Here is a 24,230-nt window from a genome sequence, read left to right on the forward strand (position 1 = left end):
TCCTCCTGCCAGACTTGGAGCCAGGTTGAGGAGAGGGGTCCCGGTTGGGATCTGCCCCATTGCCAGGTGGGGCAGGTGCAGTTCTGGGCTGAGCTGTGGGTTTTGTGCCCACGTGTGGCTCTCACATGTCCCGAATTCCATAGTTTGGCAGTTTGTGTCCAGGTGCATGTGGGAATTTTGTCTCAGGTGTCCCTGAACCCCCGTGTGCTGGCAGAGCTGTGCAGGTTCTGTGTGTGCAGCTGGGCTGGTGCAGCTGCAGGTGGGAGTGTGCAGGAGGGAATTGGCACCTGTGGTCAGTGTGGTCCTAAACCTGGAATGTTTTGTGCTTCTTGCAGATTTCTGGTTGAGCATGGGCCATTCTGGCCATCCCAGATGCATGATCCAGCATTTTTGAGCGTCCCCATGGCTGCAGGTCCTGGTGGTGTGTGTCAGGTGAGGTTTGGGGTGACTCAGGTGCTGACGAGGTCCCAGATCTCCAGGGGCTTTGGTTGTGCATTGATATCTGCAGCCAGGGGCTGGCATTGTATTCCAATAGATTATGATTCTAGAAAGCCTGATGGGAACGCCCAGGAACCTTCCCAGGGAAGGGGATGAGCAGGGCAGCAAGTTTGACCCAGTGTCTGGCAGCAGATTCAGGATCTTTTCCATCACATTGCTTCACATGCAGTGCTGTGGTAAAGGCCTCAGTAAATGAAAATGAGTCTGAGGAGCTTTGAGGCTCCTTGATGGTTTCTCACTGCTCCTCAGCTGCCATTCACGTCAATATCTTGTGTGTGTGATCCAATTGGGGTGGGAGTTTTACAAGGGAGCCGTTTTCCATAAGGGAGGATGGGTGTTCACTGCCTCTGACCAGAAGTTTTGCCACACACCAAAAACCTCTCCTGACCCCTTTGGCTGGGGGAGTGTGTGCAAACCTCAGGGCATTGTGTCTGTGGGCCATGGCCTCCACCACGCCAAATCCACCCAGAGCTGATGTTTAGGACAGTTGGTGGGTTTGGCTTTCTGGGGGTTACTTTTTTCTCCCTCATCCTTATTTACTTGTCTCTAGACCGGAGATAATTAAACAACAGTGTCACTTTTATCAATGTCAGGTTCTCTTAAGTGGCTTACGTCACAGTCTGAGTTTTTCCTCAGAAGGCATCCTCAGAGAGGAGTGGGCTTATGTGTCCGGGGCCTCTCTACACAGTTTAGTCATAATGGGCAAAAAATCCTTTGTAACAAACTTTGAGCTGTTGACCGCAATGATTTGGTCTCTCAGAGACGGGAACAGAGGGGGATGGGGGTGAAAGGAGGAGGAGGAGGCAGTTGTCGGGCCCGGGATGAGCGCTGGCATGTATTATCTGAGCGGGGCTGATGTCTCTCACCGCTTTAGCTCTAGAATTACTCTGAGGCCCGGCACACTCCGATCCCTGTGGCAGTGGAGCTTTAGCCAGTTGTGGGATGGAGTCCTCCTGCCAGACTTGGAGCCAGGCTGAGGAGAGGGGTCCTGGTTGGGATCTGCCCCATTGCCAGGTGGGGCAGGTGCAGTTCTGGGCTGAGCTGTGGGTGTTGTGCCCATGTGTGGCTCTCACATGTCCCGAATTCCATGGTTTGTTAGTTTGTGTCCAGGTGCATGAGGGAATGTTATCCTGTGGTGTCCCTGAGCCCCCGTGTGCTGGCAGAGCTGTGCAGGTTCTGTGTGTGCAGTTGTAGGTGGGAGTGTGCAGGAGGGACATGGCACCTGTGGTCAGTGTGGCACTAAACCTGGAATGTTTTGTGCTTCTTGCAGGTGTTTGGTTTAGCCTGGGACGTTCTGGCCATCCCAGATGTATGATCCAACATTTTCGAGAGTCTCCATGGATGCAGGTCCTGGTGGTCTGTGTCAGGTGAGGTTTGGGGGGACTCACGTGCTGGTGAGGTCCCGGGGATCCTGGGGCTTTGGATGCACAGTGAGATCTGCAGCCCCTGGGACAGTGTTGCTGGGGGAGTGTTTCCATGGATTATGATTCAGGAGAGCCAGGTGGGAATGCCCAGGAGCCTGCCCAGGGAGGGAGGTGTGTTGGGTGGCAAGTTTGACAGAGTGTCTGGCAGCAGACTCAGGAAATATTCTGTCACATTGCTTCACATGCAGTGCTTTGGTAAAGGCCTCAGAAATGCAAATGTGTCTGAGAAACTTTGAGGGTCCTTGGTGATTTCTAGGCCCTCTTAAGCTGCCAGTGAATGTCCTGTGTGTGTGGCCTTCCTGAGATGGGGGTTTTAAAACTGAGCTGTTTAGTGTAAGGGAGGATTGGTGTTCAATGCCTCTGACCAGAAGTTTTGCCACACACCGAAAACCTCTCCTGCAACCCTTTGGCTGGAGGAGTGTGTGCAAACCTCAGGGCATTCGGTCTGTGGGCCATGGCCTCCACCACGCCAAAGCCACCCAGAGCTGATGTTCAGGACAGTTGCTGCATTTGGGTTTCTGGGGGATACTTGCTTGCTTCTCCCTCAGCCTCGTTGACTTGTCTCTAGGCCTGAAATAATTGAAAAACTGTGTCACCTTTATCTGTCTGAGGTTCCCTTAGGTGGCTTAAGTCATAGTCCAAAGTTCCCCTCAGGAGGCATCCTCAAGGAGGGGTGGGCTTCAGTGGCTGCTGCCTCTTTACACAGATTAGGCATAATGGGCAAAAAATCCTTTGTAGAAAAGTTTGGGCTATTGCTGTGGATGTTTCAGTCTCTCAGAGATGGGAAGAGAGGGGGATGGGGGTGAAAGGAGGAGGAGGAGGCAGTTGTCGGGCCCGGGATGAGCGCTGGCATGTATTATCTGAGCGGGGCTGATGTCTCTCACCGCTTTAGCTCTAGAATTACTCTGAGGCCCGGCACACTCCGATCCCTGTGGCAGTGGAGCTTTTGCCAGTTGTGGGATGGAGTCCTCCTGCCAGACTTGGAGCCAGGCTGAGGAAGGGATCCTGTTTGTGTCTGCCCCATGGCCATGTGGGCCAGGAGCAATTCAGGCTTGAGGCATGGATTTTGTGCCCATATGTGGATCTCACGTGTCCCGAATTCCATGGTTTGGCTGTTTGTGTCCTGGTGCATGTGGGAGTGTTGCCTCGGTGTGTCCCTGAGCCCTCGTGCTGTTTCAGAGCTGTGCAGGTTCTGTGTGTGCAGTTGTAGGTAGGAGTGTGCAGGAGGGAATTGGCACCTGTGGTCAGCGTGGCCCTAAACCTGGAATGTTTTGTGCTTCTTGCAGGTGTCCGGTGAAACGTGAGAGCTTCTGGCCATCCCTGTGTATGATCCAGCACTTTTAGGGTCCCCATGGCTGCAGGTCCTGGTGGTGTGTGTCAGGTGAGGTTTGGGGTGACTCAGATGCTGGTGAGGTCCCGGGGATCCTGGGGCTTTGGATGCACAGTGAGACCTGCAGCCCCTGGAAAGGTGTTGCTGTGAGTGTGCTCCCATGGATTATTATTCAGGAGAGCCAGGTGGGAGTACCCAGGAACCTGCTCAGGGAGGGAGGTGAGGGAGGCAGCAAGTTTGACACAGTGTGTGGCAAGAGTCTGTGGACCTGTTCTATCATATGTATTCCTGTGGTAGAGTCCTCAGAAATGAAAATGAGTCTGAGGTGCTTGGGGGGTCGTTGGCGGTTTGCTGCCCCTCCTCAGCTGCCCTTCACGTGAGTTTCCTGTGTGTGTGGCCTTCCTGAGGGGGGGGTTTTAAAGCTGAGCCGTTTTCTGTAAGGGAGAATGGTTGTTCACTGCCTCTGACCCAAAGTTTTGCCACACACCGAAAACTTCTCCTGCAATCCTTTGTCTGGGGGTAGTGTGTGCAAATCTCAGGGCACTGTGTCTGTGGGCCATGGCTTTGACCACGAAACCATACCAGAGCTGATGTTTAGGAGAGTTTCTGGGTTTGGCTTTCTGGGGGCCACTTGCTTCTCCCCAAACATTGTTTATTTGTCTCTAGGCCTGAGATAATTAAACAACAGTGTCATCTTTATCTGTCTCAGGTTCCCTTAGGTGGCTTGAGTCACAGTCCAAAGTTCCCCTCAGGAGGAATCCTCAGAGAGGGGTGGGCTTCTGTGGATGCAGCCTCTCTACACAGTTTTGTCATAATGGGCAAAAAATCCTTTGTAACAAACTTTGAGCTGTTGACCGCAATGATTTGGTCTCTCAGAGACAGGAACAGAGGGGGATGGGGGTGAAAGGAGGAGGAGGAGGAGGAGGCAGTTGTCGGGCCCGGGATGAGCGCTGGCATGTATTATCTGAGCGGGGCTGATGTCTCTCACCGCTTTAGCTCTAGAATTACTCTGAGGCCCGGCACACCCCGATCCCTGTGGCAGTGGAGCTTTAGCCAGTTGTGGGATGGAGTCCTCCTGCCAGACTTGGAGCCAGGCTGAGGAGAGGGGTCCTGTTTGGGATCTGCCCCATTGCCAGGTGGGGCAGGTGCAGTTCTGGGCTGAGCCGTGGGTTTTGTGCCCATGTGTGGCTCTCACATGACCCGAATTCCATGGTTTGGCTGTTTGTGTCCAGGTGCATGTGGGAGTGTTGCCTCGGTGTGTCCCTGAGCCCTCGTGCTGTTTCAGAGCTGTGCAGGTTCTGTGTGTGCAGCTGGGCTGGTGCAGCTGCAGGAGGGGAGTGGCACCTGTGGTCAGCATGGCCCTAAACCTGGAATGTTTTGTGCTTCTTGCAGGTGTCCGGTTGTGCATGGGATGTTCTGGCCATCCCGGCGTATGATCCAGCACTTTTAGGGTCCCCATGGCTGCAGGTCTTGGTGGTGTGAGTCAGGTGAGGTTTGGGGTGACTCAGGTGCTGGAGAGGTCCCGGGGATCCTGGGGCTTTGGATGCACAGTGAGACCTGCAGCCCCTGGAAAGGTGTTGCTGTGAGTGTGCTTCCATGGATTATGATTCAGGAGAGCCAGGTGGGAATGCCCAGGAACCTGCTCAGGGAGGGAGGTGGGGGGACAGCAAGTTTGACACACTGTGTGGCAAGAGCCTGTGGACCTGTTCTATCATATGTATTCCTGTGGTAGAGTCCTCAGAAATGAAAATGAGTCTGAGGTGCTTGGGGGCTCGTTGGCGGTTTGCTGCCCCTCCTCAGCTGCCCTTCACGTGAATTTCCTGTGTGTGTGGCCTTCCCGAGGTGGGGGTTTTAAAGCTGAGCCATTTTCTGTAAGGGAGAATGGTTGTTCACTGCCTCTGACCCAAAGTGTTGCCACACACCGAAAACTTCTCCTGCAACCCTTTGTCTTGGGGTAGTGTGTGCAAACCTCAGGGCATTGGGTCTGTGGGCCACAGCTTTGACCACAAAACCCTACCAGAGCTGATGTTTAGGAAAGTTTCTGGGTTTGGCTTTCTGGGGGCCACTTGCTTCTCCCTGAACATTGTTTACTTGTCTCTAGGCCTGAGATAATTAAACAACAGTGTCATCTTTATCTGTCTCAGGTTCCCTTAGGCGGCTTGAGTCACAGTCCAAAGTTCCCCTCAGAAGGAATCCTCAGAGAGGGGTGGGCTTCCGTGGATGCAGCCTCTTTATACAGTTTAGCCATAGTGGGCAAAAAATCCTTCATAGCAAAGTTTGAGGTGTTGAAGAGAATGTTTAAATCTCTCAGGGACGGGAAGAGAGAGGATGGGGGTGAAAGGAGGAGGAGGAGGCAGTTGTCGGGCCCGGGATGAGCGCTGGCATGTATTATCTGAGCGGGGCTGATGTCTCTCACCGCTTTAGCTCTAGAATTACTCTGAGGCCCGGCACACCCCTATCCCTTTTGCAGTGGAGCTTTTGTCACTTGTGGGATGGAGTCCTCATACCAGAGTTTAAGCCAGGTTGAGGAGAGGGGGTCCCATGTGGGAACCTGCGGTCAGCCTGGCCCTAAACCTGGAATGTTTTCTGCTTCTTTTAGGTTTCTGGTTGAGCACGGGATGTTCTGGCCATCCCAGATGTATGATCCAGCATTTTTGAGAGTCCCCATGGCTGCAGGTCCCAGTGTGCTGTGTCAGGTGAGGTTTGGGGTGACTCAGTTGCTGGTGAAATCCCGGATCTCCCCGGGGTTTTGGTTGTGAGACCTGCAGACAGGGGCTGGTGTTGCTGGGGGTGTGCTCCAATAGATTATGATACAAGAGAGCCAGATGGGAATGCCCAGGTATCGCCCTCGAGGAAAGGGGATGAGTGGGGCTCAAGCTTGACACAGCGTGTTGGAAGAGTCTCTGCATCTGTTCTGTCACATGCAGTGCTGTGGTAAAACACTGCAAATCTGAGCTTTGGGGGTCCTTGATGGTTTCTTACCCCTCCTCAGCTGCCCTTCATGCGAATGTGCTGTGTGTGTGATCTTATGGGGGTGTGAGTTTTAAAGAGAGCCGTTTTGTCTTAGGGAAGATGGGTGTTCACTGCCTCTGAGCAGAAGTTTTGCCACACATGGAAAACCTCTTCTTGAACCCTTTGGGTGATAGGGGTGTGTGCAAAACCTCAGGGCATTGTGTCTGTGGGCCATGGCCTCCACCACGCCAAAGCCACCCAGAGCTGATGTTCAGGCCAGTTGCTGCATTTGGGTTTCTAGGGGATACTTGCTTGCTTCCACCTCAGCCTCGTTTACTTGTCTCTAGGCCTGATATAAGTGAAAAACTGTGTCACCTTTATCTGTCTGAGGTTCCCTTAGGTGGCTTAAGTCATAGTCCAAAGTTCCCCTCAGGAGGCATCCTCAAGGAGGGGTGGGCTTCAGTGGCCGCTGCCTCTTTATACAGTTTAGGCATAATGGGCAAAAAATTCTTTGTAGAAAAGTTTGGGCTATTGCTGAGGATGTTTCAGTCTCTCAGAGATGGGAAGAGAGGGGATGGGGGTGAAAGGAGGAGGAGGAGGCAGTTGTCGGGCCCGGGATGAGCGCTGGCATGTATTATCTGAGCGGGGCTGATGTCTCTCACCGCTTTAGCTCTAGAATTACTCTGAGGCCCGGCACACTCCGATCCCTGTGGCAGTGGAGCTTTAGCCAGTTGTGGGATGGAGTCCTCCTGCCAGACTTGGAGCCAGGTTGAGGAGAGGGGTCCCGTTTGGGATCTGCCCCATTGCCAGGTGGGGCAGGTGCAGTTCTGGGCTGAGCCGTGGGTTTTGTGCCCATGTGTGGCTCTCACATGTCCCGAATTCCATGGTTTGTTAGTTTGTGTCCAGGTGCATGTGGGAATGTTGTCTCAGGTGTCCCTGAGCCCCCGTGTGCTGGCAGAGCTGTGCAGGTTCTGTGTGTGCAGCTGGGCTGGTGCAGCTGCAGGTGGGAGTGTGCAGGAGGGAATTGGCACCTGTTGTCAGTGTGGCCCTAAACCTGGAATGTTTTGTGCTTCTTGCAGGTGTCTGGTTGAACGTGGACTGTTCTGGCCATCCCAGATGTATGATCCAGCACTTTTGAGCGTCCCCATGGCTGCAGTTCCCATTGGTATGTATCAAGTGAGGTTTGGGGTAACTTGGGCTGGTGAAATCGCGGGTCTCCTGAGGCTTTGGTTGTGCAGTGAGATCTGCAGCCCCTGGGAAGGTGTTTCTGTGAGAGTGCTCCAATGGATTTTGATTCAGGAGAGCCAGGTGGGAATGCCCAGAAACCTCCCTGGGAGGGAAGCGTAGTGGGCGGCACTTTTTGACTGAGTGTGTGGCAAGAGTCTGTGGATCTATTTTGTCATATATAGTGCTGTGGTAATAGCCACAGAAATGAAAATGGTCCTGAGGAGCTTTGGGCATCCTTGAGAGTTTCTCACTCCTCCTCAGCTGCCCTTCATGTGAATGTCCCGTGTATATGGGTCCTGCCTGGGGTGGGGGTTTTACAACAGAGCCCTTCTGTATAAGGGAGAATGAGTGTTCGAGTGTTCACTGCCTCTGACCAGAAGTTTTTCCACACACCGAAAACCTCTCATGCAACCCTTTTTCTGGGGGAGTGTGTGCAAACCTCAGGGCATTGGGTCTGTGGGCCATGGCCTCCTGCATGGCAAATCCACCCAGAGCTGATGTTTAGGTCAGTTGGTGGGTTTGGATTTCTGGGGGTTACTTTTTTTTCCTTCCTCCTTATTTACTTGTCTCTAGACCGGAGGTAATTAAACAACAGTGTCACTTTTATCTGTCTCAGGTTCTCTTAAGTGGCTTACGTCACAGTCTGAGTTTTTCCTCAGAAGGCATCCTCAGAGAGGAGTGGGCTTATGTGTCCGGAGCCTCTCTACACAGTTTAGTCATAATGGGCAAAAAATCCTTTGTAACAAACTTTGAGCTGTTGACCGCAATGATTTGGTCTCTGAGAGACGGGAACAGAGGGGGATGGGGGTGAAAGGAGGAGGAGGAGGCAGTTGTCGGGCCCGGGATGAGCGCTGGCATGTATTATCTGAGCGGGGCTGATGTCTCTCACCGCTTTAGCTCTAGAATTACTCTGAGGCCCGGCACACTCCGATCCCTGTGGCAGTGGAGCTTTAGCCAGTTGTGAGATGGAGTCCTCCTGCCAGACTTGGAGCCAGGTTGAGGAAGGGATCCTGTTTGGGTTCTGCCCCATTGCCAGGTGGGGCAGGTGCAGTTCAGGCTTGAGGCTTGGATTTTGTGCCCATATGTGGCTCTCACGTGTCCCGAATTCCATGGTTTGGCAGTTTGTGTCCAGGTGGATGTGGGAGTGTTGCCTCGGTGTGTCCCTGAGCCCTCGTGCTGTTTCAGAGCTGTGCAGGTTCTGTGTGTGCAGTTGTAGGTGGGAGTGTGCAGGAGGGAATTGGCACCTGTGGTCAGCGTGGCCCTAAACCTGGAATGTTTTGTGCTTCTTGCAGGTGTCTGGTTGAACGTGGACTGTTCTGGCCATTCCAGATGTATGATCCAGCATTTTTGAGAGTCCCCATGGCTGCAGATCCCAGTGTGCTGTGTCAGGTGAGGTTTGGGGTGACTCAGGTGCTGGTGAAATCCCGGATCTCCCGGGGTTTTGGTTGTGAGATCTGCAGACAGGGGCTGGTGTTGCTGGGGGTGTGCTCCAATAGATTATGATACAAGAGAGCCAGATGGGAATGCCCAGGTATCCCCCTCGAGGAAAGGGGGTGAGTGGGGCGCAAGCTTGACACAGCGTGTTGGAAGAGTCTCTGCATCTGTTCTGTCACATGTAGTGCTGTTGTAAAACACTGCAAATCTGAGCTTTGGGGGTCCTTGATGGTTTCTCACCCCTCCTCAGCTGCCCTTCATGTGAATGTGCTGTGTGTGTGATCTTATTGGGGTGCGAGTTTTAAAGAGAGCCGTTTTGTGTTAGGGAAGATGGGTGTTCACTGCCTCTGACCAGAAGTTTTGCCACACACTGAAAACCTCTTCTTGAACCCTTTGGGTGATAGGGGTGTGTGCAAAACCTCAGGGCATTGTGTCTGTGGGCCATGGCCTCCACCACGCCAAAGCCACCCAGAGCTGATGTTCAGGACAGTTGCTGCATTTGGGTTTCTAGGGGATACTTGCTTGCTTCCACCTCAGCCTCGTTTACTTGTCTCTAGGCCTGATATAAGTGAAAAACTGTGTCACCTTTATCTGTCTGAGGTTCCCTTAGGTGGCTTAAGTCATAGTCCAAAGTTCCCCTCAGGAGGCATCCTCAAGGAGGGGTGGGCTTCAGTGGCCGCTGCCTCTTTATACAGTTTAGGCATAATGGGCAAAAAATTCTTTGTAGAAAAGTTTGGGCTATTGCTGAGGATGTTTCAGTCTCTCAGAGATGGGAAGAGAGGGGATGGGGGTGAAAGGAGGAGGAGGAGGCAGTTGTCGGGCCCGGGATGAGCGCTGGCATGTATTATCTGAGCGGGGCTGATGTCTCTCACCGCTTTAGCTCTAGAATTACTCTGAGGCCCGGCACACTCCGATCCCTGTGGCAGTGGAGCTTTAGCCAGTTGTGGGATGGAGTCCTCCTGCCAGACTTGGAGCCAGGTTGAGGAGAGGGGTCCCGTTTGGGATCTGCCCCATTGCCAGGTGGGGCAGGTGCAGTTCTGGGCTGAGCCGTGGGTTTTGTGCCCATGTGTGGCTCTCACATGTCCCGAATTCCATGGTTTGTTAGTTTGTGTCCAGGTGCATGTGGGAATGTTGTCTCAGGTGTCCCTGAGCCCCCGTGTGCTGGCAGAGCTGTGCAGGTTCTGTGTGTGCAGCTGGGCTGGTGCAGCTGCAGGTGGGAGTGTGCAGGAGGGAATTGGCACCTGTTGTCAGTGTGGCCCTAAACCTGGAATGTTTTGTGCTTCTTGCAGGTGTCTGGTTGAACGTGGACTGTTCTGGCCATCCCAGATGTATGATCCAGCACTTTTGAGCGTCCCCATGGCTGCAGTTCCCATTGGTATGTATCAAGTGAGGTTTGGGGTAACTTGGGCTGGTGAAATCGCGGGTCTCCTGAGGCTTTGGTTGTGCAGTGAGATCTGCAGCCCCTGGGAAGGTGTTTCTGTGAGAGTGCTCCAATGGATTTTGATTCAGGAGAGCCAGGTGGGAATGCCCAGAAACCTCCCTGGGAGGGAAGCGTAGTGGGCGGCACTTTTTGACTGAGTGTGTGGCAAGAGTCTGTGGATCTATTTTGTCATATATAGTGCTGTGGTAATAGCCACAGAAATGAAAATGGTCCTGAGGAGCTTTGGGCATCCTTGAGAGTTTCTCACTCCTCCTCAGCTGCCCTTCATGTGAATGTCCCGTGTATATGGGTCCTGCCTGGGGTGGGGGTTTTACAACAGAGCCCTTCTGTATAAGGGAGAATGAGTGTTCGAGTGTTCACTGCCTCTGACCAGAAGTTTTTCCACACACCGAAAACCTCTCATGCAACCCTTTTTCTGGGGGAGTGTGTGCAAACCTCAGGGCATTGGGTCTGTGGGCCATGGCCTCCTGCATGGCAAATCCACCCAGAGCTGATGTTTAGGTCAGTTGGTGGGTTTGGATTTCTGGGGGTTACTTTTTTTTCCTTCCTCCTTATTTACTTGTCTCTAGACCGGAGGTAATTAAACAACAGTGTCACTTTTATCTGTCTCAGGTTCTCTTAAGTGGCTTACGTCACAGTCTGAGTTTTTCCTCAGAAGGCATCCTCAGAGAGGAGTGGGCTTATGTGTCCGGAGCCTCTCTACACAGTTTAGTCATAATGGGCAAAAAATCCTTTGTAACAAACTTTGAGCTGTTGACCGCAATGATTTGGTCTCTGAGAGACGGGAACAGAGGGGGATGGGGGTGAAAGGAGGAGGAGGAGGCAGTTGTCGGGCCCGGGATGAGCGCTGGCATGTATTATCTGAGCGGGGCTGATGTCTCTCACCGCTTTAGCTCTAGAATTACTCTGAGGCCCGGCACACTCCGATCCCTGTGGCAGTGGAGCTTTAGCCAGTTGTGAGATGGAGTCCTCCTGCCAGACTTGGAGCCAGGTTGAGGAAGGGATCCTGTTTGGGTTCTGCCCCATTGCCAGGTGGGGCAGGTGCAGTTCAGGCTTGAGGCTTGGATTTTGTGCCCATATGTGGCTCTCACGTGTCCCGAATTCCATGGTTTGGCAGTTTGTGTCCAGGTGGATGTGGGAGTGTTGCCTCGGTGTGTCCCTGAGCCCTCGTGCTGTTTCAGAGCTGTGCAGGTTCTGTGTGTGCAGTTGTAGGTGGGAGTGTGCAGGAGGGAATTGGCACCTGTGGTCAGCGTGGCCCTAAACCTGGAATGTTTTGTGCTTCTTGCAGGTGTCTGGTTGAACGTGGACTGTTCTGGCCATTCCAGATGTATGATCCAGCATTTTTGAGAGTCCCCATGGCTGCAGATCCCAGTGTGCTGTGTCAGGTGAGGTTTGGGGTGACTCAGGTGCTGGTGAAATCCCGGATCTCCCGGGGTTTTGGTTGTGAGATCTGCAGACAGGGGCTGGTGTTGCTGGGGGTGTGCTCCAATAGATTATGATACAAGAGAGCCAGATGGGAATGCCCAGGTATCCCCCTCGAGGAAAGGGGGTGAGTGGGGCGCAAGCTTGACACAGCGTGTTGGAAGAGTCTCTGCATCTGTTCTGTCACATGTAGTGCTGTTGTAAAACACTGCAAATCTGAGCTTTGGGGGTCCTTGATGGTTTCTCACCCCTCCTCAGCTGCCCTTCATGTGAATGTGCTGTGTGTGTGATCTTATTGGGGTGCGAGTTTTAAAGAGAGCCGTTTTGTGTTAGGGAAGATGGGTGTTCACTGCCTCTGACCAGAAGTTTTGCCACACACTGAAAACCTCTTCTTGAACCCTTTGGGTGATAGGGGTGTGTGCAAAACCTCAGGGCATTGTGTCTGTGGGCCATGGCCTCCACCACGCCAAAGCCACCCAGAGCTGATGTTCAGGACAGTTGCTGCATTTGGGTTTCTAGGGGATACTTGCTTGCTTCTCCCTCAGCCTCATTTACTTGTCTCTAGGCCTGAAATAATTGAAAAACTGTGTCGCCTTTATCTGTCTGAGGTTCCCTTAGGCAGCTTGAGTCACAGACTAAAGTTCCCCTCAGGAGGCATCCTCAGGGAGGGGTGGGCTTCCCTGGCCGCTGCCTCTTTACACAGATTAGGCATAATGGGCAAAAAATGCTTTGTAGGAATGTTTGGGCTATTGCTGTGGATGTTTCAATCTCTCAGAGATGGGAAGAGAGGGGGATGGGGGTGAAAGGAGGAGGAGGAGGCAGTTGTCGGGCCCGGGATGAGCGCTGGCATGTATTATCTGAGCGGGGCTGATGTCTCTCACCGCTTTAGCTCTAGAATTACTCTGAGGCCCGGCACACTCCGATCCCTGTGGCAGTGGAGCTTTTTCCACTTGTGGGATGGAGTCCTCCTGCCAGACTTGGAGCCAGGCTGAGGAGAGGGGTCCTGGTTGGGATCTGCCCCATTGCCAGGTGGGGCCGGTGCAGTTCTGGGCTGAGCCGTGGGTTTTGTGCCCATGTGTGGCTCTCACATGTCCCGAATTCCATGGTTTGGCAGTTTGTGTCCAGGTGCATGTGGGAATGTTGTCTCAGGTGTCCCTGAGCCCCCATGTGCTGGCAGAGCTGTGCAGGTTCTGTGTGTGCAGCTGGGCTGGTGCAGCTGCAGGAGGGAAGTGGCACCTGTGGTCAGTGTGGCCCTAAACCTGGAATGTTTTGTGCTTCTTGCAGGTTTTTGGTTTAGCCTGGGACGTTCTGGCCATCCCAGATGTATGATCCAGCATTTTTGAGAGTCCCCATGGCTGCAGGTCCTGGTGGTGTGTGTCAGGTGAGGTTTGGGGTGACTCAGGGGTTGTTGAGGTCCCGGGGCTTTAGATGCACAGTGAGATCTGCAGCCCCTGGGAAGGTGTTGCTGTGAGTGTGCTCCCATGGATTATGATTCAGGAGAGCCAGGTGGGAGTGCCCAGGAACCTGCTCAGGGAGGGAGGTGAGGGGGGCAGCAAGTTTGACACAGTGTGTGGCAAGAGTTTGTGGACCTGTTCTATCATATGTATTCCTGTGGTAGAGTCCTCAGAAATGAAAATGAGTCTGAGGTGCTTGGGGGGTCGTTGGCGGTTTGCTGCCCCTCCTCAGCTGCACTTCAAGTGAATGTCCTGTGTGTGTGGCCTTCCTGAGGTGGGGGTTTTAAAGCTGAGCCGTTTTCTGTAAGGGAGAATGGTTGTTCACTGCCTCTGACCCAAAGTTTTGCCACACACCTAAAACTTCTCCTGCAACCCTTTGTCTGGGGGTAGTGTGTGCAAACCTCAGGGCATTGGGTCTGTGGGCCACGGCTTTGACCACGAAACCCTACCAGAGCTGATGTTTAGGAGAGTTACTGGGTTTGGCTTTCTGGGGGCCACATGCTTCTCCCCGAACATTGTTTGCTTGTCTCTAGGCTTGAGATAATTAAACAACAGTGTCATCTTTATCTGTCTCAGGTTCCCTTAGGTGGCTTGAGTCACAGTCCAAAGTTCCCCTCAGAAGGAATCCTCAGAGAGGGGTGGGCTTCCGTGGATGCAGCCTCTTTACACAGTTTAGCCATAGTGGGCACAAAATCCTTCATAGCAAAGTTTGAGCTGTTGATGAGAATGTTTCAATCTCTCCGTGACGGGAAGAGAGAGGATGGGAGTGAAAGGAGGAGGAGGAGGCAGTTGTCGGGCCCGGGATGAGCGCTGGCATGTATTATCTGAGCGGGGCTGATGTCTCTCACCGCTTTAGCTCTAGAATTACTCTGAGGCCCGGCACACCCCTATCCCTTTGTCATGGAGCTTTTGTCACTTGTGGCATAGAGTCCTCATACCAGAGTTTGAGCCGGGTTGAGGAGAGGGGGTCCCATATGGGAACCTGTGGTCAGCCTGGCCCTAAACCTGGAATGTTTTCTGCTTCTTTTAGGTTTCTGGTTGAGCATGGGATGTTCTGGCCAGCCCAGATGTATGATCCAGCATTTCTGAGAGTCCCCATGGCTGCAGGTCCCATTGTGCTGTGTCAGGTGAGGTTTGGGATGGCTCAGGGGTTGGTGAGGTCCCGGGGCTTTGGATGCACAGTGAGATTTGCAGCCCCTGGGAAGGTGTTGCTGTGAGTGTGCTCCCATGGATTATGATTCAGGAGAGCCAGGTGGGAACACCCAGGAACCTGCCCGGGGAGGGAGTCGGGTTTGTGGCAACTTTGACAGAGGTTCTGGGAGCAGACTCAGGAAATGTTCTGTCACATTGCTTTACATGCAGTGCTGTGGTAAAGGCCTCAGAAATGAAAATGTGTCTGAGGAATTTTGAGGGTCCTTGGTGATTTCTAGTCCCTCTTAAGCTGCCAGTGAATGTCCTGTGTGTGTGGCCTTCCTGAGGAGGGGGTTTTAAAACTGAGCCGTTTTGTGTAAGGGAGGATTGGTGTTCAATGCCTTTGGCCAGAAGTTTTGCCACACACCAAAAACCTCTCCTGCAACCCTTTGGCTGGGGGAGTGTGTGCAAACCACAGGGCATTGTGTCTGTGGGCCATGGCCTCCTGCATGCCAAATCCTCCCAGAGCTGATGTTCTGGAAATAGCTGGGTTTGGCTTTCTCAGGGAGACCTGCTTCTCCCTGAGCATTGTTTATTTGTCTCTAGGCCTGAGATAATTGAACAACAATTTCATCTTTATCTCAGATTCCCTTAGGTGGCTTGAGTCACGGTCCAAAGTTCCCCTCAGGAGGAATCCTCACAGATGGGTGGGTTTGAGTGGCCACAGCCTCTTTACACAGTTTAGGCATAATGGGCAAAAAAATCCTTTGTAGAAAAGTTTGAGCCATTGCTGAGGGTGTTCCAGTCTATCAGAGACAGGAAGAGAGAGGATGGGGGTGAAAGGAGGAGGAGGAGGCAGTTGTCGGGCCCGGGATGAGCGCTGGCATGTATTATCTGAGCGGGGCTGATGTCTCTCACCGCTTTAGCTCTAGAATTACTCTGAGGCCCGGCACACTCCGATCCCTGTGGCAGTGGAGCTTTTGTCACTTGTGGGATGGAGTCCTCCTGCCAGACTTGGAGCCAGGTTGAGGAGAGGGGTCCCGGTTGGGATCTGCCCCATTGTCTGGTGGGGCAGGTGCAGTTCAGGCTTGAGGCATGGATTTTGTGCCCATATGTGGCTCTCACATGTCCCGAATTCCATGGTTTGGCAGTTTGTGTCCCGGTGCATGAGGGAATGTTGTCTCGGGGTGTCCCTGAGCCCCCGTGTGCTGGCAGAGCTGTGCAGGTTCTGTGTGTGCAGCTGGGCTCGTGCAGCTACAGGTGGGAGTGTGCAGGAGGGAATTGGCACCTGTGGTCAGCGTGGCCCTAAACCTGGAATGTTTTCTGCTTCTTGCAGGTGTCTGGTTTTGCCTGGGCCGTTCTGGCCCGCCCAGGTGTATGATCCAGCACTTTTGATCGTCCCCATGGCTGCAGGTCCTGGTGGTGTGTGTCAGGTGAGGTTTGGGATGGCTCGGGTTGGTGAGGTCCCGGGGATCCTGGGGCTTTGGATGCACAGTGAGATCTGCAGCCCCTGGGAAGGTGTTGCTGGGGTTGTGCTCCCATGGATTATGATTCAGGAGAGCCAGGTGGGAATGCCCAGGAACCTCCCTGGGAGGGAGGTGAGGGAGGCAGCAAGTTTGACACAGTGTGTGGCAAGAGTCTGTGGACCTGTTCTATCATATGTATTCCTGTGGTAGAGTCCTCAGAAATGAAAATGAGTCTGAGGTGCTTGGGGAGTTGTTGGCGGTTTGCTGCCCCTCCTCAGCTGCCCTTCACGTGAATGTCCTGTGTGTGTGGCCTTCCTGAGGTGGGGGTTTTAAAGCTGAGCCGTTTTCTGTAAGGGAGAATGGTTGTTCACTGCCTCTGACCCAAAGTTTTGCCACACACCTAAAACTTCTCCTGCAACCCTTTGTCTGGGGGTAGTGTGTGCAAACCTCAGGGCATTGGGTCTGTGGGCCACGGCTTTGACCACGAAACCCTACCAGAGCTGATGTTTAGGAGAGTTACTGGGTTTGGCTTTCTGGGGGCCACTTGCTTCTCCCTGAACATTGTTTACTTGTTTCTAGGCCTAAGATAATTAAACAACAGTGTTATCTTTATCTGTCTCAGGTTCCCTTAGGTGGCTTGAGTCACAGTCCAAAGTTCTCCTCAGAAGGAATCCTCAGAGAGGGGTGGGCTTCAGTGGATGCAGCCTCTTTACACAGTTTAGCCATAGTGGGCAAAAAATCCTTCATAACAAAGTTTGAGCTGTTGATGAGAATGTTTCAATCTCTCAGAGATGGGAACAGAGGGGAATGGGGGTGAAAGGAGGAGGAGGAGGCAGTTGTCGGGCCCGGGATGAGCGCTGGCATGTATTATCTGAGCGGGGCTGATGTCTCTCACCGCTTTAGCTCTAGAATTACTCTGAGGCCCGGCACACTCCGATCCCTGTGGCAGTGGAGCTTTAGCCAGTTGTGGGATGGAGTCCTCATGCCAGACTTGGAGCCAGGTTGAGGAGAGGGGTCCTGGTTGAGATCTGCCCCATTGCCAGGTGGGGCAGGTGCAGTTCTGGGCTGAGCCGTGGGTTTTGTGCCCATGTGGGTCTCTCACATGACCCGAATTCCATGGTTTGTTAGTTTGTGTCCAGGTGCATGTGGGAATGTTGTCTCAGGTGTCCCTGAGCCCCCGTGTGCTGGCAGAGCTGTGCAGGTTCTGTGTGTGCAGCTGGGCTGGTGCAGCTGCAGGAGGGGAGTGGCACCTGTTGTCAGTGTGGCCCTAAACCTTGAATGTTTTGTGCTTCTTGCAGGTGTCTGTTTTCGCCTGGGCCGTTCTGGCCATCCCAGATGTATGATCCAGCATTTTTGAGCGTCCCCATGGCTGCAGTTCCCATTGGTATGTATCAAGTGAGGTTTGGGGTAACTCAGGGGCTGGTGAAATCGCGGGTCTCCTGAGGCTTTGGTTGTGCAGTGAGATCTGCAGCCCCTGGGAAGGTGTTGCTGTGAGTGTGCTCCAATGGATTTTGATTCAGGAGAGCCAGGTGGGAATGCCCAGAAACCTCCCTGGGAGGGAAGCGTAGTGGGCAGCACTTTTTGACCGAGTGTGTGGCAAGAGTCTGTGGATCTGTTTTGTCATATGTAGTGCTGTGGTAATAGCCACAGAAATGAAAATGGTCCTGAGGAGCTTTGGGCATCCTTGAGTGTTTCTCACTTCTGCTCAGCTGCCCTTCACGTGAATGTCCCGTGTATATGGGTCCTGCCTGGGGTGGGGGTTTTACAACAGAGCCCTTCTGTATAAGGGAGGATGAGTGTTCACTGCCTCTGACCAGAAATTTTGCCACACACTGAAAACCTCTTTTTGAACCCTTTGGGTGGTAGGAGTGTGTGCCAACCTCAGGGCATTGTGTCTGTGGGCCATGGCCTCCACCACGCCAAAGCCACCCAGAGCTGATGTTCTGGAAATAGCTGGGTTTGGCTTTCTCAGGGAGACTTGCTTCTCCCTGAGCATTGTTTATTTGTCTCTAGGCCTGAGATAATTGAACAACCATGTCATCTTTATCTCAGATTCCCTTAGGTGGCTTGAGTCACGGTCCAAAGATCCCCTCAGGAGGAATCCTCACAGATGGGTGGGCTTCAGTGTCTGCAGCCTCTTTACACAGTTTAGGCATAATGGGCAAAAAATCCTTTGTAGAAAAGTTTGAGCCTGTGCTGAGGGTGTTCCAGTCTATCAGAGATGGGAAGAAAGGGGGATGGGGGTGAAAGGAGGAGGAAGATGAAAGGAGGCAGTTGTCGGGCCCGGGATGAGCGCTGGCATGTATTATCTAAGCGGGGCTGATGTCTCTCACCGCTTTAGCTCTAGAATTACTCTGAGGCCCGGCACACTCCGATCCCTGTGGCTGTGGAGCTTTTGTCACTTGTGGGATGGAGTCCTCATACCAGAGTTTGAGCCAGGTTGAGGAGAGGGGGTCCCATGTGGGAACCTGTGGTCAGCCTGGCCCTAAACCTGGAATGTTTTGTGCTTCTTTTAGGTTTCTGGTTGAGCATGGGATGTTCTGGCCAGCCCAGATGTATGATCCAGCATTTTTGAGAGTCCCCATGGCTGCAGGTCCCATTGTGCTGTGTCAGGTGAGGTTTGGGATGGCTCAGGGGTTGGTGAGGTCCCGGGGCTTTGGATGGGCAGTGAGATTTGCAGCCCCTGGGAAGGTGTTGCTGGGGTTGTGCTCCAATGGATTATGATTCAGGAGAGCCAGGTGGGAGTGCCTAGGAACCTGCCCAGGGAGGGAGGCGGGTTTGTGGCAACTTTGACAGAGGTTCTGGGAGCAGACTCAGGAAATGTTCTGTCACATTGCTTCACATGCAGTGCTGTGGTAAAGGCCTCAAAAATGAAAATGGGCCTGAGGAGCTTTTGGGAGTTTTGGATGGTTTCTAGCCTCTCCTCAGCGGCCCTTCAAGTGAATGTCCCGTGTATGTGGGGCCTTTCTGGGGTTGGAATTTTACAGCAGAGGGGTTTTCTGTAAGGGAGGATTGGTGTTCACTTCCTCTGACCCAAAGTTTTGCCACACATTGAAAATCTCTCCTGCAACCTTTTGTCTGGAGGGAGTGTGTGCAAACCTCAGGGCATTGAGTCTGCAGCCATGGCCTCCGAGATGTGAAACCCACCCAGAGCTGATGATCAGGAAAGCAGCTGGGTTTGGCTTTCTGGGGGAGACTTGCTTATCTCTCAGCCTTGTTTACTTGTCTCTAGTCGGGAGATATTTAAACAAAAGTTTCAGCTTTAACAAACTCAGGTTCACTTAGGCAGCTTGAGTCACAGACTGAAGTTCCCCTCAGGAGGAATCCTCAGACATGGGTGGGTTTGAGTGGCTGCAGCCTCTTTACAGAGTTTAGACATAATGGGCAAAAAATCCTTCATAGCAAAGTTTGAGCCATTGCTGAGGGTGTTCCAGTCTATCAGAGACGGGAAGAGAGAGGATGGGGGTGAAAGGAGGAGGAGGAGGAGGAGGCAGTTGTCGGGCCCGGGATGAGCGCTGGCATGTATTATCTGAGCGGGGCTGATGTCTCTCACCGCTTTAGCTCTAGAATTACTCTGAGGCCCGGCACACTCCGATCCCTGTGGCAGTGGAGCTTTAGCCAGTTGTGGGATGGAGTCCTCCTGCCAGACTTGGAGCCAGGTTGAGGAGAGAGGTCCCGTTTGGGATCTGCCCCATTGCCAGGTGGGGCAGGTGCAGTTCTGGGCTGAGCTGTGGGTTTTGTGCCCATGTGTGGCTCTCACATGTCCCCAATTCCATGGTTTGGCAGTTTGTGTCCAGGTGCATGTGGGAATGTTGTCTCAGGTGTCCCTGAGCCCCCGTGTGCTGGCAGAGCTGTGCAGGTTCTGTGTGTGCAGTTGTAGGTGGGAGTGTGCAGGAGGGAATTGGCAGCTGTGGTCAGCATGGCCCTAAACCTGGAATGTTTTGTGCTTCTTGCAGGTGTCTGGTTTCGCCTGGGCCGTTCTGGCCAGCCCAGATGTATAATCCAGCATTTTCGAGAGTCTCCATGGCTGCAGGTCCTTGTGGTGTGTGTCAGGTGAGGTTTGGGGTGACTCAGGTGCTGGCGAGGTCCCGGATCTCCAGGGGCTTTGGTTGTGCATTGATATCTGCAGCCAGGGGCTGGTGTTGTATTCCAATAGATTATGATTCTAGAAAGCCTGATGGGAACGCCCAGGAACCTTCCCAGGGAAGGGGATGAGCGGGGCAGCACGTTTGTCCCAGTGTCTGGCAGCAGATTCAGGATCTTTTCCATCACATTGCTTCACATGCAGTGCTGTGGTAAAGACCTCAGTAAATGAAAATGAGTCTGAGGAGCTTTGAGGGTCCTTGCTGGTTTCTCACTGCTCCTCAGCTGCCATTCACGTCAATATCTTGTGTGTGTGATCCAATTGGGGTGGGAGTTTTACAAGGGAGCCGTTTTCCATAAGGGAGGATGGGTATTCACTGCCTCTGACCAGAAGTTTTGCCACACACCAAAAACCTCTCCTGCAATCCTTTGGCTGGGGGAGTGTGTGCAAACCTCAGGGCATTGTGTCTGTGGGCCATGGCCTCCACCATGCCAAATCCACCCCGAGCTGATGTTCAGGACAGTTGGTTGGTTTGGCTTTCTGGGGGATACTTTTTTCTCCCTCATCCTTATTTACTTGTCTCTAGACCGGAGATAATTAAACAACAGTGTCACTTTTATCTATCTCAGGTTCACTTTAGTGGCTTACGTCACAGTCTGAGTTTTTCCTCAGAGGGCATCCTCAGAGAGGAGTGGGCTTATGTGTCCGGAGCCTCTCTACAGAGTTTAGTCATAATGGGCAAAAAATCCTTTGTAACAAACTTTGAGCTGTTGACCGCAATGATTTGGTCTCTCAGAGACGGGAAGAGAGGGGGATGGGGGTGAAAGGAGGAGGAGGAGGCAGTTGTCGGGCCCGGGATGAGCGCTGGCATGTATTATCTGAGCGGGGCTGATGTCTCTCACCGCTTTAGCTCTAGAATTACTCTGAGGCCCGGCACACTCTGATCCCTGTGGCAGTGGAGCTTTAGCCAGTTGTGGGATGGAGTCCTCCTGCCAGACTTGGAGCCAGGTTGAGGAGAGGGTGTCCTGGTTGGGATCTGCCCCATTGCCACGTGGGGCAGGTGCAATTCTGGGCTGAGCCGTGGGTTTTGTGCCCATGTGTGGCTCTCACGTGTCCCGAATTCCATGGTTTGTTAGTTTGTGTCCAGGTGCATGTGGGATTTTTGTCTCAGGTGTCCCTGAGCCCCCGTGTGCTGGCAGAGCTGTGCAGGTTCTGTGTGTGCAGCTGGGCTGGTGTAGCTGCAGGAGGGAAGTGGCACCTGTGGTCAGTGTGGCCCTTAACCTGGAATGTTTTGTGCTTCTTGCAGGTGTCTGGTTGAACGTGGACTGTTCTGGCCATCCCAGATGTATGATCCAGCATTTTTGAGCGTCCCCATGGCTGCAGTTCCCATTGGTATGAATCAAGTGAGGTTTGGGGTAACTTGGGCTGGTGAAATCGCGGGTCTCCTGAGGCTTTGGTTGTGCAGTGAGATCTGCAGCCCCTGGGAAGGGGTAGCTGTGAGTGTGCTCCAATGGATTATGATTCAGGAGAGCCAGGTGGGAATGCCCAGAAACCTCCCTGGGAGGGAAGCGTAGTGGGCGGCACTTTTTGACCGAGTGTGTGGCAAGAGTCTGTGGATCTGTTTTGTCATATGTAGTGCTGTGGTAATAGCCACAGAAATGAAAATGGTCCTGAGGAGCTTTGGGCATCCTTGAGTGTTTCTCACTCCTCCTCAGCTGCCCTTCATGTGAATGTCCCGTGTATATGGGTCCTGCCTGGGGTGGGGGTTTTACAACAGAGCCCTTCTGTATAAGGGAGGATGAGTGTTCACTGCCTCTGACCAGAAGTTTTGCCACACACCGAAAACCTCTTCTTGAACCCTTTGGGTGATAGGGGTGTGTGCAAAACCTCAGGGCATTGTGTCTGTGGGCCATGGCCTCCACCACGGCAAAGCCACCCAGAGCTGATGCTCTGGAAATAACTGGGTTTGGTTTTCTCAGGGAGACTTGCTTCTCCCCGAGCATTGTTTATTTGTCTCTAGGCCTGAGATAATTGAATAACAATGTCATCTTTATCTCAGATTCCCTTAGGTGGCTTGAGTCACGGTCCAAAGTTCCCCTCAGGAGGAATCCTCACAGATGGGTGGGCTTCAGTGGCCACAGCCTCTTTACACAGTTTAGGCATAATGGGCAAAAAAATCCTTTGTAGAAAGGTTTGAGCTTTTGCTGAGGGTGTTCCAGTCTATCAGAGACGGGAAGAGAGGGGATGGGGGTGAAAGGAGGAGGAAGATGAGAGGAGGCAGTTGTCGGGCCCGGGATGAGCGCTGGCATGTATTATCTGAGCGGGGCTGATGTCTCTCACCGCTTTAGCTCTAGAATTACTCTGAGGCCCGGCACACTCCGATCCCTGTGGCAGTGGAGCTTTAGCCAGTTGTGGGATGGAGTCCTCCTGCCAGACTTGGAGCCAGGTTGAGGAGAGGGGTCCCGGTTGGGATCTGCCCCATTGCCAGGTGGGGCAGGCGCAGTTCTGGGCTGAGCCGTGGATTTTGTGCCCATGTGTGGCTCTCACATGTCCCGAGTTCCATGGTTTGGCAGTTTGTGTCCAGGTGCATGTGGGAATGTTGTCTCAGGTGTCCCTGAGCCCCCGTGTGCTGGCAGAGCTGTGCAGGTTCTGTGTGTGCAGCTGGGCTGGTGCAGCTGCAGGAGGGGAGTGGCACCTTTGGTCAGCATGGCCCTAAACCTGGAATGTTTTGTGCTTCTTGCAGGTGTTTGGTTTAGCCTGGGACGTTCTGGCCATCCCAGATGTATGATCCAGCATTTTCAAAAGTCTCCATGGCTGCAGGTCCTGGTGGTGTGTGTCAGGTGAGGTTTGGGGTGACTCAGGTGCTGGTGAGGTCCCGGAGCTCCCGGGGCTTTGGATGCACAGTGAGATCTGCAGCCCCTGGGAAGGTGTTGCTGTGAGTGTGCTCCCATGGATTATGATTCAGGAGAGCCAGGTGGAAGTGCTGAGGAACCTGCCCAGGGAGGGAGGTGAGGGGGACAGCAAGTTTGACACAGTGTGTGTCAAGAGTCTGTGGACCTGTTCTATCATATGTATTCCTGTGGTAGAGTCCTCAGAAATTAAAATGAGTCTGAGGTGCTTGGGGGGTCGTTGGCGGTTTGCTGCCCCTCCTCAGCTGCCCTTCACGTGAATGTCCTGTGTGTGTGGCCTTCCTGAGGTGGGGGTTTTAAAGCTGAGCCGTTTTCTGTAAGGGAGAATTGGTGTTCACTGCCTCTGACCCAAAGTTTTGCCACACACCGAAAACTTCTCCTGCAACCCTTTGTCTGGGGGGGGTGTGTGCAAACCTCAGGGCATTGGGTCTGTGGGCCACGGCTTTGACCATGAAACCCTACCAGAGCTGATGTTCAGGACAGTTGCTGGGTTTGGCTTTCTGGGGGCCACTTGCTTCTCCCTGAACATTGTTTACTTGTCTCTAGGTCTGAGATAATTGAACAACAGTGTCATCTTTATCTGTCTCAGGTTACCTTAGGTGGCTTGAGTCACAGTCTAAAGTTCCCCTCAGAAGGAATCCTCAGAGAGGGGTGGGCTTCAGTGGCCACAGCCTCTTTACACAGTTTAGCCATAGTGGGCAAAAAATCCTTCATAGCAAAGTTTGAGCTGTTGATGAGAATGTTTCAATCTCTCAGAGACGGGAAGAGAGAGGATGGGAGTGAAAGGAGGAGGAGGAGGCAGTTGTCGGGCCCGGGATGAGCGCTGGCATGTATTATCTGAGCGGGGCTGATGTCTCTCACCGCTTTAGCTCTAGAATTACTCTGAGGCCCGGCACACTCCGATCCCTGTGGCAGTGGAGCTTTAGCCAGTTGTGGGATGGAGTCCTCCTGCCAGACTTGGAGCCAGGTTGAGGAAGGGATCCTGTTTGGATCTGCCCCATTGCCAGGTGGGGCAGGTGCAGTTCAGGCTTGAGGCTTGGATTTTGTGCCCATATGTGGCTCTCACGTGTCCTGAATTCCATGGTTTGGCAGTTTGTGTCCTGGGAGTGTTGCCTCGGTGTGTCCCTGAGCCCTCGTGCTGTTTACGAGCTGTTCAGGTTCTGTGTGTGCAGCTGCAGGTGGGAGTGTGCAGGAGGGAAGTGGCACCTGTAGTCAGTGTGGCCCTAAACCTGGAATGTTTTGTGCTTCTTGCAGGTGTTTGGTTTAGCCTGGGACGTTCTGGCCATCCCAGATGTATGATCCAGCATTTTCAAAAGTCCCCATGGCTGCAGGTCCTGGTGGTGTGTGTCAGGTGAGGTTTGGGGTGACTCAGGTGCTGGTGAGGTCCCGGATCTCCCGGGGCTTTGGTTGTGCATTGATATCTGCAGCCAGGGGCTGGTGTTGTATTCCAGTAGATTA

General features: G+C 53.1%; 17 non-coding genes across 17 annotated transcripts; all 17 read left to right on the forward strand.

Annotated features, from left to right (window-relative positions):
• The first annotated feature begins 1,311 nt into the window (after window positions 1–1,311).
• Window positions 1,312–1,395, forward strand: LOC116807097 (small nucleolar RNA SNORD45). Its single transcript, XR_004366114.1, has one exon. It is a non-coding gene; the product is annotated as a small nucleolar RNA SNORD45 (small nucleolar RNA).
• Window positions 1,396–2,753: 1,358 nt separating this feature from the next.
• On the forward strand, window positions 2,754–2,837 carry LOC116807096 (small nucleolar RNA SNORD45). Its single transcript, XR_004366113.1, has one exon. It is a non-coding gene; the product is annotated as a small nucleolar RNA SNORD45 (small nucleolar RNA).
• Window positions 2,838–4,187: 1,350 nt separating this feature from the next.
• On the forward strand, window positions 4,188–4,271 carry LOC140681209 (small nucleolar RNA SNORD45). Its single transcript, XR_012052448.1, has one exon. It is a non-coding gene; the product is annotated as a small nucleolar RNA SNORD45 (small nucleolar RNA).
• A 1,344-nt stretch (window positions 4,272–5,615) lies between these two features.
• Window positions 5,616–5,699, forward strand: LOC121468561 (small nucleolar RNA SNORD45). The gene has a single exon (XR_005978481.1). It is a non-coding gene; the product is annotated as a small nucleolar RNA SNORD45 (small nucleolar RNA).
• Window positions 5,700–6,813: 1,114 nt separating this feature from the next.
• On the forward strand, window positions 6,814–6,897 carry LOC140681210 (small nucleolar RNA SNORD45). The gene has a single exon (XR_012052449.1). It is a non-coding gene; the product is annotated as a small nucleolar RNA SNORD45 (small nucleolar RNA).
• A 1,370-nt stretch (window positions 6,898–8,267) lies between these two features.
• LOC140681211 (small nucleolar RNA SNORD45) lies at window positions 8,268–8,351 on the forward strand. The gene has a single exon (XR_012052450.1). It is a non-coding gene; the product is annotated as a small nucleolar RNA SNORD45 (small nucleolar RNA).
• Window positions 8,352–9,684: 1,333 nt separating this feature from the next.
• Window positions 9,685–9,768, forward strand: LOC115492807 (small nucleolar RNA SNORD45). Its single transcript, XR_003957906.1, has one exon. It is a non-coding gene; the product is annotated as a small nucleolar RNA SNORD45 (small nucleolar RNA).
• A 1,370-nt stretch (window positions 9,769–11,138) lies between these two features.
• On the forward strand, window positions 11,139–11,222 carry LOC140681212 (small nucleolar RNA SNORD45). Its single transcript, XR_012052451.1, has one exon. It is a non-coding gene; the product is annotated as a small nucleolar RNA SNORD45 (small nucleolar RNA).
• Window positions 11,223–12,556: 1,334 nt separating this feature from the next.
• Window positions 12,557–12,640, forward strand: LOC115492790 (small nucleolar RNA SNORD45). The gene has a single exon (XR_003957889.1). It is a non-coding gene; the product is annotated as a small nucleolar RNA SNORD45 (small nucleolar RNA).
• Window positions 12,641–13,977: 1,337 nt separating this feature from the next.
• LOC115492784 (small nucleolar RNA SNORD45) lies at window positions 13,978–14,061 on the forward strand. The gene has a single exon (XR_003957883.1). It is a non-coding gene; the product is annotated as a small nucleolar RNA SNORD45 (small nucleolar RNA).
• Window positions 14,062–15,178: 1,117 nt separating this feature from the next.
• On the forward strand, window positions 15,179–15,262 carry LOC140681214 (small nucleolar RNA SNORD45). The gene has a single exon (XR_012052453.1). It is a non-coding gene; the product is annotated as a small nucleolar RNA SNORD45 (small nucleolar RNA).
• Window positions 15,263–16,621: 1,359 nt separating this feature from the next.
• Window positions 16,622–16,705, forward strand: LOC140681215 (small nucleolar RNA SNORD45). Its single transcript, XR_012052454.1, has one exon. It is a non-coding gene; the product is annotated as a small nucleolar RNA SNORD45 (small nucleolar RNA).
• A 1,354-nt stretch (window positions 16,706–18,059) lies between these two features.
• LOC121468565 (small nucleolar RNA SNORD45) lies at window positions 18,060–18,143 on the forward strand. Its single transcript, XR_005978485.2, has one exon. It is a non-coding gene; the product is annotated as a small nucleolar RNA SNORD45 (small nucleolar RNA).
• A 1,136-nt stretch (window positions 18,144–19,279) lies between these two features.
• LOC140681216 (small nucleolar RNA SNORD45) lies at window positions 19,280–19,363 on the forward strand. The gene has a single exon (XR_012052455.1). It is a non-coding gene; the product is annotated as a small nucleolar RNA SNORD45 (small nucleolar RNA).
• Window positions 19,364–20,712: 1,349 nt separating this feature from the next.
• On the forward strand, window positions 20,713–20,796 carry LOC140681217 (small nucleolar RNA SNORD45). The gene has a single exon (XR_012052456.1). It is a non-coding gene; the product is annotated as a small nucleolar RNA SNORD45 (small nucleolar RNA).
• A 1,354-nt stretch (window positions 20,797–22,150) lies between these two features.
• Window positions 22,151–22,234, forward strand: LOC121468563 (small nucleolar RNA SNORD45). The gene has a single exon (XR_005978483.2). It is a non-coding gene; the product is annotated as a small nucleolar RNA SNORD45 (small nucleolar RNA).
• A 1,346-nt stretch (window positions 22,235–23,580) lies between these two features.
• Window positions 23,581–23,664, forward strand: LOC140681218 (small nucleolar RNA SNORD45). The gene has a single exon (XR_012052457.1). It is a non-coding gene; the product is annotated as a small nucleolar RNA SNORD45 (small nucleolar RNA).
• The last annotated feature ends 566 nt before the right edge of the window (window positions 23,665–24,230 follow it).

Source organism: Taeniopygia guttata, chromosome 32, assembly GCF_048771995.1.
Source record: "Taeniopygia guttata chromosome 32, bTaeGut7.mat, whole genome shotgun sequence".
Lineage (NCBI taxonomy): Eukaryota > Metazoa > Chordata > Aves > Passeriformes > Estrildidae > Taeniopygia > Taeniopygia guttata.